Here is a 13,352-nt window from a genome sequence, read left to right on the forward strand (position 1 = left end):
CTCCTTCTTCTTTGTCAAATAGAGGATTGAGTTATTATCATTGATCCATACAAAGTCCCTCTCTCATTTATTTTCTTTAATTCCCACCCCCCATTTCTATTCCCCGTCTTCCCATGGGCAACCTTCCTAATATGTTTGATATGCATCTTTTTGTTTGTATGTACTTTTAGAAAATGTTTATTGTTTTGTGTGCAAAAAAAAAAATTTTTTTTTAAAAACCCAAAAAAAAAAAAAAAGAAAAGAAAAGTCATAAGGCAGAGTGAGGCCACTGGAGTCCTGAGCAAACCAAAGGAGTAAGAGAAATCATGAGAAAGCAGCAGCCATGAGAGAGAGAACAGACTTGGGGTAGAGGGTGAGAAAGAAAGTTGATGGTAGGAGGAGGTACAGATACATAAAAAGAGACGGACTCAGAACAGGTTAGACTTGTTCTTGGCAGAGTCCCCCTAGGGTCTTCCTGTAGAGTCCCTTGAGGTACCAGAATGATGGCTGCTCAATTTCAGTTTCAGTTTCCTGTGGGATGATCACTTGCACAATACCTGAACCAGGACTTACGCAGTGACAAGAAGAATCAAGGGCCTGGCACAGTGGCTCACATCTGTAATCTCAGTGCTTTGGGAGGCCAAGGTAGGAGGATCTTTTTTTTTTTTTTTTTCAGGGTCTCACTCTGTTGACCAGGGTGGAGTATAGTAATACAGTCGTGGCTCACTGCAGCCTCAACCTCCCAAGCTCAAATGGCAGGAAGATCTTTTGAGGGCAAGGAGTTTGAGACCAGCCTGGGCAACATCATGAAACTGTCTCTCTATGAAAAATAACAAAATCATTCCAGTGTGGTGATGCATGCTTGCAGTTCTAGCTGCTCGGAAGGCTGAGCCAGGAGGATCCCCTGAGCCCAAGAGTTCAAGGTAACAATGAGCTATGATCACCCCACTGCACTTCAGCCTGAGCAACAGAGTGAGACCCCATCTCAAAAAAAAAAAAAAAAAAAAAAAAAAGAATTGGAATGACAACCAAGAAAACAAATGTGTCCTTTCAACCAGGGAGCCTTCTGTAGCCCAAAGAAAACAATGTACTCAAGGAGTAAAGTGATCCTATCATATAAGCTTATTGAAAAATAAAAAGCAAACATTCATATAATGTTTAGTATGTGCCTAATATGCTGAGTAAAGTGATTCTATCATATAAGCTTCTTGAAAAATAATAAGCAAACATTCATATAATGTTTAGTATGTGCCTAACATGCTAAGCCGGTTCTTATATATTAACTCAAAACTCAAGGTATGTTGGTATGATTATTATCCCCATTTTAGAGATGAGAAAACACAGACACAAAAAAGAAAAGTCAGCCTGAGAGTGGTAAAGCCAGGATTCAAATCCAGGCAATCTAGCTCCAGGTTCCATGCTCATAACCAGATGCTATACACACATCTGTAAATTGGCTTGGATCTACAGCTACCACTGTACATGCAAGCTCCTTGCCAAGGATGGCAACTCAATAGTATTTTTTAAAAACCTCCAAATCCAAGCCAATCTACAAATATCAGGTCTGGCTCCCCTTTTCTTCTGAACACTTTTAAATTCCGAACCTTTGAATAACTGTAATCCCATGAAAAAGAACAACTTCCATTTGTTGAGTAAGTGCTTCACCAGGCTTACTGGCAGGAGCTTTGCAAGCATTGTCTCTAAATTTCCCGTTACTGGGGGCAGCCATAACTCGGCAACTATGAGGAAATGCAAGCTCAGTATTGCCACAGCTACAGATTTTTCAAAAAATGCCACATGTGGAAGTTCAAAATGAGGCCTGCTGTGGGCTCAATGATGCCACAAGAAATAGGACATAGGACGATATACCTAACACAACAAGGAGATACCTTGTGTGGCCATCAGTAGATCTTTGAGAAAAGACAGAGTCACTCTGTTTGACAGGCATGAGCCACTGTGCCCAGCCTCATATTCTCTTTATTTAAGAAGATACCGGAGGTTATGGACCTCTAGCAAAATGGACAGATAAAGTAAGAAAGTGGAATAAAAGTGATCTAAGTGGACCTAAGAAGGAGAGCAGTGCAGGAAGGTATAAAAGACAGGTGTACAAAAAGGGAGGGAAATATGACACATGCTACAACATATATGAACCTTGAGAACATTATGCCAAGTGAAATCAGCCAGTCACAAAAGGATATATATACTGTATGTTTCCACTTCTGTGCAGTACGTAGAGTCGTCAAATTCACAGAGACAGAAAGAAGAATGGTGGATGCCGGGGACTAGGGTGAGGTGGGGATGGGGAGGTATTGTTTCATGGGTACAGAATTTCAGTTTTGCAAGATGAGAAGAGTTCTGGAGATGGATGGTGGTGATGGTTGCACAACAGTATGAATATACTTAACACTATGTATGTACTGAATGTACATGTAAAAATGGTTAAGATGATAAATTTTGTTATGAATATTTTACCACAACTAATGAAAAGACAGCTGTGCAGCAGTCCTGAAGAGCAGCCCCCCCCCCAAAGTGGGAGGAGCACAGAGTGGGAAGTCTCCAGAGGAAAAATGGAAATGGAATGTTGGAATCTATTAAGGTGAGGCAAAAGACTCCAATGCCAGAGTAGTGGAAGAAATTAACAAAGTATATAGAATAACAAGCAATGGACTGAAATGAGGCAATCACCAACTCCATGAAAAATAAAGGATTGTGTAAAATGTACAATCTGTCAAGGCAGATAACAATATTTGCACTGGTAATATTGTAAAAAAATGGCTTCTGATTTAACCAGAAATTGTGCTGTAACTATGCCAGTGTTAGCAAAGCGTGGAGAGGGAGGGATGAAGAGTGTGGAAATAGGAAGAGTCAAAACCACATCTACCTTGTCAGGAAGTCAACACATTCTCTGAAAATTAAGAAATCAAGCAATATCAGTGTATTATATTTAAACATTGAGGTAAAATATCAGAGAAAAGAGCTGTAGATGAAGGTGGTTGTCTTTTCAGATGGGAACTGGAGGTGGCAATGGGTAGGAATTTTTTCATCTTCTCAAACTGAAACTTCGTATACTTAGGCATGAAGTCCCATTTCCACCCCCTAACCCCCACTCCCAAGCACCTGGCATCCACTGCTCTCTTTCAGAAGCCTTGTAGACTCAAAATTACCTGCACTATTTAGGTGAAAACTAAAAGTGGATATTTTCTAAGGTGTAAGTCATGTTACTGTTTTTCCTCAGGCATACTGTTTTCAGCCTAGAGCAAAAGTAAACTTTTAAGTGGTCTCTGCAGGGATATCTGACATTAAGTGTTCATAAAGCTGGAGAAATACCTAGCAAGTTTAAAAGTTGGTGGAGCTTTCCCTGGTACAGAAACTCTTTCACAGAGTTTACACAATGCCTTTGATATACCGGTTTCTAGGTTCTCGGGATCTGAGTGTGTATGTGCATTTGCACAGATTTGGTAGTTTCAGTCTGGTGTGTTTGATGCTATGATAAATTATGGACAGTGAGCTATGGAAACACAGATGAGGGACAGTTCAACAGAGGGTCAGAAGATACTCCCTGGAGGAGCTGGTGATCAAGCCAGTTTTTAAGGAGAGGTTAAGCAGAGGGAGGGAGCCTGGATTGTTAAGCAGGATGCATACATGGCATGAAGAATGGCACAGATCAGGGCATGTTTGGGAAATTTACAAGGGATTTGGTGTTGTTCAAGAAATGGAAGTCAGGGAGAAGCAGGATGAGGTGGCAAGGTGAGGAGAAGAGAGGGTCACAGAGAGTCTTAGTTTTTTCCCTGTAGGTGATATGATGCTCTCAGAGGGCTTTCAGGCAGGAGAAAGGCATGGTCAAAGCTGTGTTTGTTATTTGTTTTGCAACAAGTTTTTCCGTATATTTGCCCCATCAGGCTGAATTGTCATCAAGAAGACATCTATTTTGCCTGTCTCCATTTATGTTTTTAGTTATGAAAAATTTTCAAACAAAATTACAGAGAAGAGTATTAAAAAAAAAACTATGTGCCCATCATCCAGATTCCGTTATTAGGATTTTGCCACATTCAATTCATCTGTCTCTCTCTCTCTCTCTCCTTTTTCTGTGAAAATAATTCTTTATTGTGGTAAAATATATATAAACATAAAATTTACCATTTTAATCATTTTTAGGTATACAGTTCAGTGATATTAGGTACATTCATGTTGTTGTGCACCCATCACCACCATCCATATCCAGAACTTTTTCATCTTCCCAAACGGAAACTCTGTACCCATGAAACAATGACTGATTGACCCATCTCTCCAGCCTCTGGCAACTAAATATCAACTTTGTATCTCCATGGTTTGAAAGCATTTCATATAAATGGAATAATATAATATGTGGCCTTTTACTTAGCATAATATTTTCTAGATTAATTTTACATTGTAGCACATATTAGCATTTAGTCCCTTTTAGGTTTAAATAATATTCTATTGTATGATATACCATGCTTTGTTTATTCACTTATCAGTTGCTGGACATTTGCATTATTTATACTTTTGGCTATTATTAATCATTATGCTATGAACATTCATGTCTAAGTTTTTGTGTAAACATAAGCTTTCAATTTTCTTGGGTATATCCTAGAAGTAGAATTGTCTGCCTGCCTTTCTTTCTCCCTTCCCTTCCCTTCCCTTCCCTTCCCTCCCCTCCCCTCTCCTCCCTCCTCCCTCCCCCCCCATTCCCCTCTCCTTCCCTCCCTTCCCTTTCCTTCCTCTCCCTTCCCTTCTCTTTTCAGAGATGGGGTCTCTGTTACTCAGGCTGATCTCAAACCCCTGGGCTCAAGTGATCATCCTGCCCAGCCTTCTACAGTGCTGGAATTACAGGCATGAGCCACCACGCCCCTGGCTGGAATTGCTATGTTATGTGGTAACTTTATGTTTAACTTTTTAAGAAGCTGCAAAACTGTTTTTCAGTTTTCAAAGTGGCTGTACCATTTTACAATTCTACCAGCAAGATGAGTGTTCCGAAATTTCTATATCCACAACAACATTGGTTATAATGTCTTTTTGATTGTAGCCATCCTAGTGGAGGTGAAGTGATATCTCATTGTGATTTAATTTGAATTTCCCAGATGACTAATGATACTGAGTATCTTTTCATATGCTTATTGGTTGTTCATATATCTCCTTTGAATAAATGTCTGTTTGGATCCTTGGCCCACCTTTAAATTGGGTCATCTATCTTTTTATTATTGAGTAGTAAAGTTCTTTATATATTCTAGATACATGTCCCTTATCAGACATATAATTTTAAAATATTTTCTCCTATTCAGTGAGTTATCTGTTCTAATTTTGATAAAGTCAGATTTTTCAATTTTTTCCTGAATGTGCTTCTGGTGGTATAATATCTAAGAAACCACTGTCAAATCTAAGGTCACAAAGATTTGCCTCTGCATTTTCTTCTAAGAGTTTTATAATTTTAGTTCTGAGATTTAGGCCTTTCAATCATTTAATGTTTTTATATAGTTTAAGATAGGGGTCCAACTTCATTCTTTTGCATGTGTATATCCAGTTGTGCTTACACCATGTATTGAAAACATTATTCTTTCCCCATTGAATTGTCTTGGCACTGGTATAAAAAATCAGCTGATTGTAAGCTTGAAGGGTTTTTTAAAAATATTTTTTCCCATCTCAACTTTTAGCTGAAGATGACGGTTTATTTCTGTATCTTAATTCTATTCCATTAATCTATACCTATCCTTATACCTATACAACATTGTTTTGATTACTGTAGCCTTGTAGTAAGTTTTGCAATCAGAAATATAAGTTCTTTTGTTCTCACAAAAGAAGAACTTTGTTCTTCTTCAAGATTGTTTTGGCTATTCTGAGTCTCTTGAATTTCCATACAAACTTTAGGAGCAATTTGTCATTTTTTGCAATAAAGGCAGTTAGGATTTTGAGAAAAATTGGATTGAATCTGTATTTTAATTTTGGGAATAGTGTTATCTTAGCAACATTTTTTTAAATTATTGTTATTTGTGGAGATGTGGTCTCACTTTGTTGCCTAGGGTGGTCAGGAACTCCTGGGCTCAAGCAGTCATCCTGCCATGACCTCCCATTAATAATATTAAATCATCTGAACCATGAAAATGGGGTGGGGTGCCTTTTCAATTATTTAGATCTTTGTTAATTCCCTTTAACAATATTTTGTAGTTTTCAGAGTTTAAGTTTGACATTTGTGACCGGGCACAATGGCTCATGCCTGTAATCCCAACACTTTGGGAGGCTGAATGTGAGGATTGCTTGAGCCCAGAAGTTCAAAATCAGGCTGAGCAACATAGTGAGACTCCCATCTCTACAAATTAAAAAAAAAAAAGTTTGACATTTCTTTTGTTGAATTAATTCCCAAATATTTTCTTTTCTTTGATGCTATATACTGGAATTATTTTTCAAGTTTTATTTTTGGGTTGTTCATTTCAAGGGTACAGAAATATAATTAATTTTTGTATATCCTGCAAACTTGCTGAACTTGTTAGTTCTAATGGTTTTGTGTGTGTGTGTGTGTGTGTGTGTGTTTGTGTGGGTGGGTGGGTGCCTTAGGATTTTCTATATACCAGATCACATCATGTGCAAATATAGATGGTTTTAATTTTTCCTTTCCTATCTAGATATCTTTTATTGCTTTTACTTACCAAATTACCCTGGACAGAACCCCCAGTATAATGGTGAATGGAAATGGCAAGAGCAGACTTCCTTGTCTTATTCCCGGTCTTTAGTGCAAAGCTTTCAGTCTTTCACTATTAAGTGTTATCTGTGGGTTTTTCATAGATGCCTTTTATCAAATGGAGGAGGTTCTTTTCTAATCCTATTTATTGAGGTTTGGTTTTGTTTTTGTTTTTAAATCACGACAGGGTGTTAGACGTTCTCGAATGCTTTTTCTGCGTCTATTGAGATGGCATAATACATTAATCAATTTCAGATGTTAAAAGACCTTGCATACTTGGGATTAATTCCACTTGGTCACAGTATACAGTCCTTTCTATGTTGCTGGATTCAGTTTGCTAGTGTTTTATCAAAGATTTCTGTGTCTGTATTCATAGAGGATATTGATTCATAAAGGAAAAGAATAGTTTCCTTTTCCTGTGATGTCTTTAGTTTTGATATCAGGGTAATACTGGCCTCATCAAATGAATTGGGATGTGTTCCCTCCTCTTCTGTTTTTTGTAAGAGTTTGTGATAACTGGTATTGATTCTTATTTAAATGTTTGGTATAATTCACCAGTGAAGCCATCTGGGAATGGGCAGACTCTACCTTATTGCTGTTACTGATGAATTTGATATTACCACCTGATATGGTTTGGCTGTGTCCCCACACAAATCTCATCTTGAATTGTAACTCCCACAATTCCCATGTGTCATGGGAGGAACCTGGTGGAAGGTGATTGAATTATGGGGTAGATCTGTCCTGTACTGTTCTCAGAATAGTGAATAAGTCTCACAAGATCAGATGGTTTTAAAAATGGGAGTTTCCCTGCACAAGCTCTCTATTTGCCTGCTACCATCCATGACTTGCTCCTCCTTGCCTTCCACCATGATTGTGAGGCCTCCCCTGCCATGTGGAACTGTAAGTCCATTAAACCTCTTTTTCTTCCCAGTCTTGGGTATGTCTTTATCAACAGCATGAAAATGGACTAATACACCACCTCATGAGACCTTGTGCTAGTTATCAATGTATTGTCTCTCAGGTCTAAATTCATCCTTCACTGACTGCTCTGAGAAAATGGATCTGAGCCTTAAATTTTTTTCCTTTGTTCTCTTTTGTGATGATATGCTTTATAGGTAGAAGGCCCTGAAGAGGCATTTCAGGAGGAATGGGTTTTGCTTCCTGGTCCAGTTGTGCTCAATGGCACACTTCTGCAGCACAGCAGCTTCTCCAGCATCTGTTCCTGCTTTGATTGGTGGCCAGAAACACTCAGCAGCCAGCAGTGTTCCTTAGCACCCTATTGGGCAGTTTTATAGCAGAGGCTTCCAGGAGACCCCTCCCCATGAATACGTTTCCTCAGCAACCTAAAAGTGCCAGAAAATTCTAGAGGGTGGATTTATGGGAAGTTCCACTGGAAGATTCCCAGTGACTTCTTGCCATTTAATGAGCCATAGCCACGCTCTCTTCAAAAGGGTCTCAATCGGCCCTGGCTGGAGGCAAGAGGCTCCTCCTTGGGAACTCTTTCACAGCATTAGAGTAGCAGCTGTTCCTTATATCTGCTATTGCTATACTCTTTGAAGCTCTCTAGTTCTTATTAGCCAGTGCTTCATTATTCCAATACCCTGTTATAGCTAATAATTCCTTATATATTAAACTGTCTTTATTCAAACGAGCATGGTTTGTCTCCTGATTAGACCTGGACTGATGAAGATATCTTAAGCTTTTCCATGGATCCATCTATGCCTGGACCTTGTATATAGAAGGAATTCAATGAATAGTCCCTTAATAGCATCATGACACACAGTTTTCTTATGTAGTTGTCACAAATTCGGGCCCTTTCATCCTTACATTTATTGAGCATTATTGTCTGTGCTCAGGAATCTTGCTGTGTGGCAGGAGATAAGAGGAGAGAATCAGTAGCTAGAAGAATACAACAGCCAAAGTGGCCTTGCTGAATAGTTCAGAATGATAAAAAAACTTAGAGCGCTAAAAAAAAAATTGCATGAGATGACACTGCAGAGATAAGCTAGAGTCAGATGATGACAGGCCTTGACTTCTATTGGGAAAGGCAGTTTGCTGTGGCCTTGAGCATCTCTGCATGTGCTTGCTAAGTATGCCAAACACAAGGCCTAACTTTCCCCTAATACTGAACCATTTCTACCTAGTCACGTTGGCATTTAACTAGGTTAAGATGACCACAGCATAACTACCATACAACAGCTCACTCCCTCCGGGAAGGAGGCTGGTTGGTTTGCCACTTGCTACAAAAGATGCTAGGCCCTTTGCCCTGGATCCCTCAGTCATGGTGCAAACCACTGCATGTGCAACTACTGTCCGGGCCCATTGCATTTACTCCACAGGACTTGAGGACAGGCCAACCAGTGCTACCATGCTGATACTCCTACTGTATGCTGTGTTGAATAACAAATTTCTTCATCTGATCCACCAAATCTCATCTACATTGGTACCAATGGAGTTGTGGCTGGTGAACCTGCTTTCTTGCTTAGTCATCTCTGTTGGAGTCTTGTTATTTCTTGCTATTCTCTAGGAGGTTGGGACTCTTCTCTAACAAAGGGTGCCATGACACAGGCACACACATACACTACAAAATGAAAATAAACATGAACTAGAAAGATGTTTCCTTATTTGAGAAATGCAGATAAATGGCAAAGCTGTTGGAAACCAGAAAACCATGTAATTTTGAGTATTTAAAATCAATCCTGTATTGTGATACACCAAGACCAAACTTGAATGTTATTCCACATAAGAATCTAGCCAACAGAATGTAGTTCAGATTTGGGGAATGATGGTGAGGAAACTATATTTTATGGAATTGCTAACACATTTAAAACAGTAGTTGGTAAGAAAAAAGTGTGTTCTGGGCCAGGTGTGGCGGCTCACGCCTGTAATCCCAGTACTTTGGGAGGCCTAGGTGGGCGGATCACCTGAGGTCAGGAGTTCGAGACCAGCCTGGCCAATATGGCGAAACCCCGTCTCTACTAAAAATACAAAAATTAGCCAGGCGTGGTGGTGCGTGCCTACAGTCCCAACTACTTGGGAGGCTGAGGCAGGAGAATCACTTGAACCTAGGAGGCGGAGGTTGCAGTGAGCCAAGATCATGTCACTGCACTCCAGCTTGGGCAACAGACCAAGGCTCTGTCTCAAAAAAAAAAAAAAAAAAAGTGTTCTTTTACTTTTTACAATAAATCCTGTTTGAGAAGTTATGATTCTTGTGTAAAAACATCTGTAGCAAGTAGTCTCTCATTTGTGCAGTGATAACTGTGGGCATTTATGTTTTTAGATTAAATCCTGTATTTGAATAAAGATGTTAACAATACTTTCATGGACTTTTACGGTTAATTTCAGTATGTAAATTAGCATGTAGTTCATTTATAATTTTAGAAACTAGTAAACTAAAAAATATTAAAGGTTCACTCAAATTATCACTTTCTTTGTAACACCTATCCTGACCCCTGCCTTTCTTCCATGTAGAGATAACTATTTCATCCTCTGTACCCTCAGGGCTGACACTCTATTCAGGTTGTTGCATCCACCTTAACACTTGCTATCTTCATGTGGAGACAGTGAACTCCCCCAAGGGCAGGGACCAGGACTCAGCCGCCTCCCCAGCTCAATTCCTGGCTGAAAGCAAATGCTCGGCTAGTGTTGGTTAAAAGGAACAAATGCTCAACCTCACCAGGTGGTAAAGAAAAGCAACCATGAGATGCCACCTTTCTAACTTCTAAACTAGCAAGGATTAATTATGAAGAGGAAGTTCTGGGAGGAGTCCAGAAAGCTACACTCTGGTCCAACCTTTCCAAAGGTCAATTTGGCAATTTCCCCAAGTGTCATACTAATGCTGTGTAACCCCAAATTCAGGCTCATGTACCTGATGCAGAGCTGAAGCCGAACGCTAAGACACAGGTGCTTGGAGGTAGAGAAAGGTTTGTTCAATTGGGCCAAAGCGAGAAGGCGGAAGAGCAAGATCTCTCAAATGTTGCTTAAGAAAGAGATGACAGCAGGCGTTTTTATGGGGTAGGGTGTGAGGGAGGGAGAGTTTCCGGGAACAGAGGGGAAAAATCTGTGCCTCTACTGTCTCAGATAAAACTTTCAGCAACCAGACTTATGGGTGTCAGCAGCCGGTCAAAAAGTCCTTAATGGCATTCATTCCTTCTGCAAAATATTTTCATGACCCTGAAGTTATCCCTCCTGCTAGACAAACAGGACAACCGCATTTTATAATTATATTGTGGGAACAAGAGATATTGGGCAAAACGGGAGCGCTTACTATGTGCATGCAGGCAAGGGCCTGATCAGAATTTTCACGATGGCCGGGCGCGGTGGCTAACGTCCGGCATCCCAGCACTTTGGGAGGCCGAGGCAAGTGGATCATTTGAGGTCAGGAGTTCGAGACCAGCCTGGCCAACATGGCTAAACCCCGTCTGTACTAAAAATACAAAAGTTAGCCAGTCGTGGTGGTGCATGCCTGTAATCCCAGCTACTTGGGGGGCTGAGGCAAGATAATCGCTTGAACTTGGGAGGTGGAGGTTACAGTGAGCCGAGATCGTACCACTGCACTCCAGTCTGGGCGGCAGAGCGAGACTTTGCCTCAAAAACAAAAAAGCAAAACAGAAAAAAAAAAAAACAACACCAAACGGAATTTTCAATACTTCAGTTACTAAAAAATGCCAGAGTACTTAAATCTCAAGAGACCTGGTTACACTCCGAATGGGGAGACGTAGGCCAGAGGCACTGGAAAGGTGAGCAGTCTCGACTGCTTCGCCTCGAAACCCCTAAGCCTCTGAAGAGAACAGAACGGGCGTAATCCACCTCGCGATTGGCAAGCAAACACGCACCGGCAGAGGGCAAAGCGCGCACGCCGCCTGCACCGGGCTGTGGCCTCCTCTGCATTCCCCAATCGTTGCACTTTTCCCACTTTTATAACCAGGAGAGGAGGCATGCGCTGCCTGAAAACGCGAACCGCGACCCATGGGACGCTAGAACCCACCCGCGCGCCCTCGACGGCTTGAAGCCGGGTTCCAGACACTCGTTCGCGGCCTAGGGCTCCCGCCGCCCAGGACCGGGTGCTCACTCTCGCCAGGGAGCAAGACCGTGAGGTGGCGAAACACCTCCTCGGCTGCGCGCGGCGTGGTGGGCAGGCTGCGGTCCCGCGCGCCCCACCCGCTCTGGGCGTGTCAAGGTGGTAGGTGTTCAGGAGTGGAGCCCCGCCCAGCCACCGCCTTCGGGTCGTGAGAAGACTCTCCTCCTGGCCTCCCTGTTTCATCTGCTTTGACCCGCGAGAGAGCTACACCGCTCGCCACGTGCGGCCCCCACAGGGTAGTGGGCCTCATAGGGCTCCGCCGCTAGATCTGGGCCAAGTTTCTTCCAGAGACTTCACTACCGACATGGGGTGTATCAAGGACGGTCCAGAGAACATTCCCCGACCTGCCTGTTTGGCTGGAATGTGAGGTCCTTGAGCGCCCTTGAGCCATGGCCTTGGGCCTGCCAAGATTGAGGCAGGCGTGGTCATCGAATACTTCTGGAGTGGGGAAGAGAGCACAATTTACGCTGTCCCTGCCACAGGAGCTCCCACTTTTGCCAGGGAAACTAACCTGGACGTGGGAGCTCCTTTTATTTGTTGGCCTTTGACTATACCCAGGGGAAAATGGCTTGCCAAATTTGGAGGGTGTGTTAGAGATGATCTGTCTTAATCATACTAAAAAATCTAAAAATTCGGCCGGGCGCGGTGGCTCATGCCTGTAATCCCAGTACTTTGGGAGGCCAAAGTGGGCCTATCACTTGAGGTCAGGCGTTCAAGACCAGCCTGGCCAGCATGGTGAAACGCTGTCTCTACTAAAAATACAAAAATTAGCCAGGTGTGGTGGTGCACTCCTGTAATCCTAGCTACTCGGGAGCCTGAGGCAGGAGGATTGCTTGAACCTGGGAGGCGGAGGTTGCAGTGAGCCGAGATGGTGCCACTGCAGTCCAGGCTGGGAGACAGAGTGAGACTCCGTCTAAAAAAAGAAAAGAAATCTAAAAATTACGTTGGAAGCAGGTGCCTCAAAGAGATGAGCAGTAGAAAGGGAGGGCAGCTAAAGGCCATCGGTCAGTCACGGCCTCCCAGAGCCTAGGAACTCTACCACTGCTGGAGAATCTGATCAAGCAGTAATTGAAGGTTAGGGTTGACAGAGAAAATGGTGATTTAAAATAAGAACCCCAAAAGTCAGATGATTGGAAGCTCTTTGGGCTTGGAATTCAACTGCTTCTCACGTGGGCAACTAAGTGTGCTCCAGGGAAATTTGAGTTACTGATATTCCAGGCCATGTAGGGCTATCGCAAGCACGTGAAATATGTATATTTGCAGGGGGAGAAACAACACACCAAAGGAATATATTCCTTCATTCATCAGGTATTACCTATTTCATGCCACACCTTGGGCTCTAAAGAATCAGAACTACAGTGTAGCAAGGGAGAAAAATGGGCAAGACTAAAACGTCGTTTATTTTCTTCTTTTATTTTTCTCTGTGTTTTCTAAATGTTACTAGATCTCTAACAACCAAGAAGGTTTTATTTATTTTGAAAAAAACTACTTTTCCTGTTAAAAGGTCAGCCACTTTTCTGAGGGCGGAGTCAGAAAGAAGGGCCCATGAACCCACCTAGCGTCCAGTTTCCCTTTTTTTTTTTTTTCTTTTGACAGGGTCTC

General features: G+C 41.9%; 1 long non-coding RNA gene across 1 annotated transcript; it reads left to right on the forward strand.

The window, feature by feature from the left end:
• Positions 1-239: 239 nt before the first annotated feature.
• Positions 240-9,986, forward strand: LOC134731350 (uncharacterized). The gene is made up of 2 exons (XR_010113561.1): positions 240-624; positions 7,786-9,986. It is a non-coding gene; the product is annotated as an uncharacterized lncRNA (long non-coding RNA).
• Positions 9,987-13,352: the final 3,366 nt, after the last annotated feature.

The sequence above is a fragment of the Symphalangus syndactylus genome, chromosome 9 (assembly GCF_028878055.3).
Source record: "Symphalangus syndactylus isolate Jambi chromosome 9, NHGRI_mSymSyn1-v2.1_pri, whole genome shotgun sequence".
Taxonomy (NCBI): domain Eukaryota; kingdom Metazoa; phylum Chordata; class Mammalia; order Primates; family Hylobatidae; genus Symphalangus; species Symphalangus syndactylus.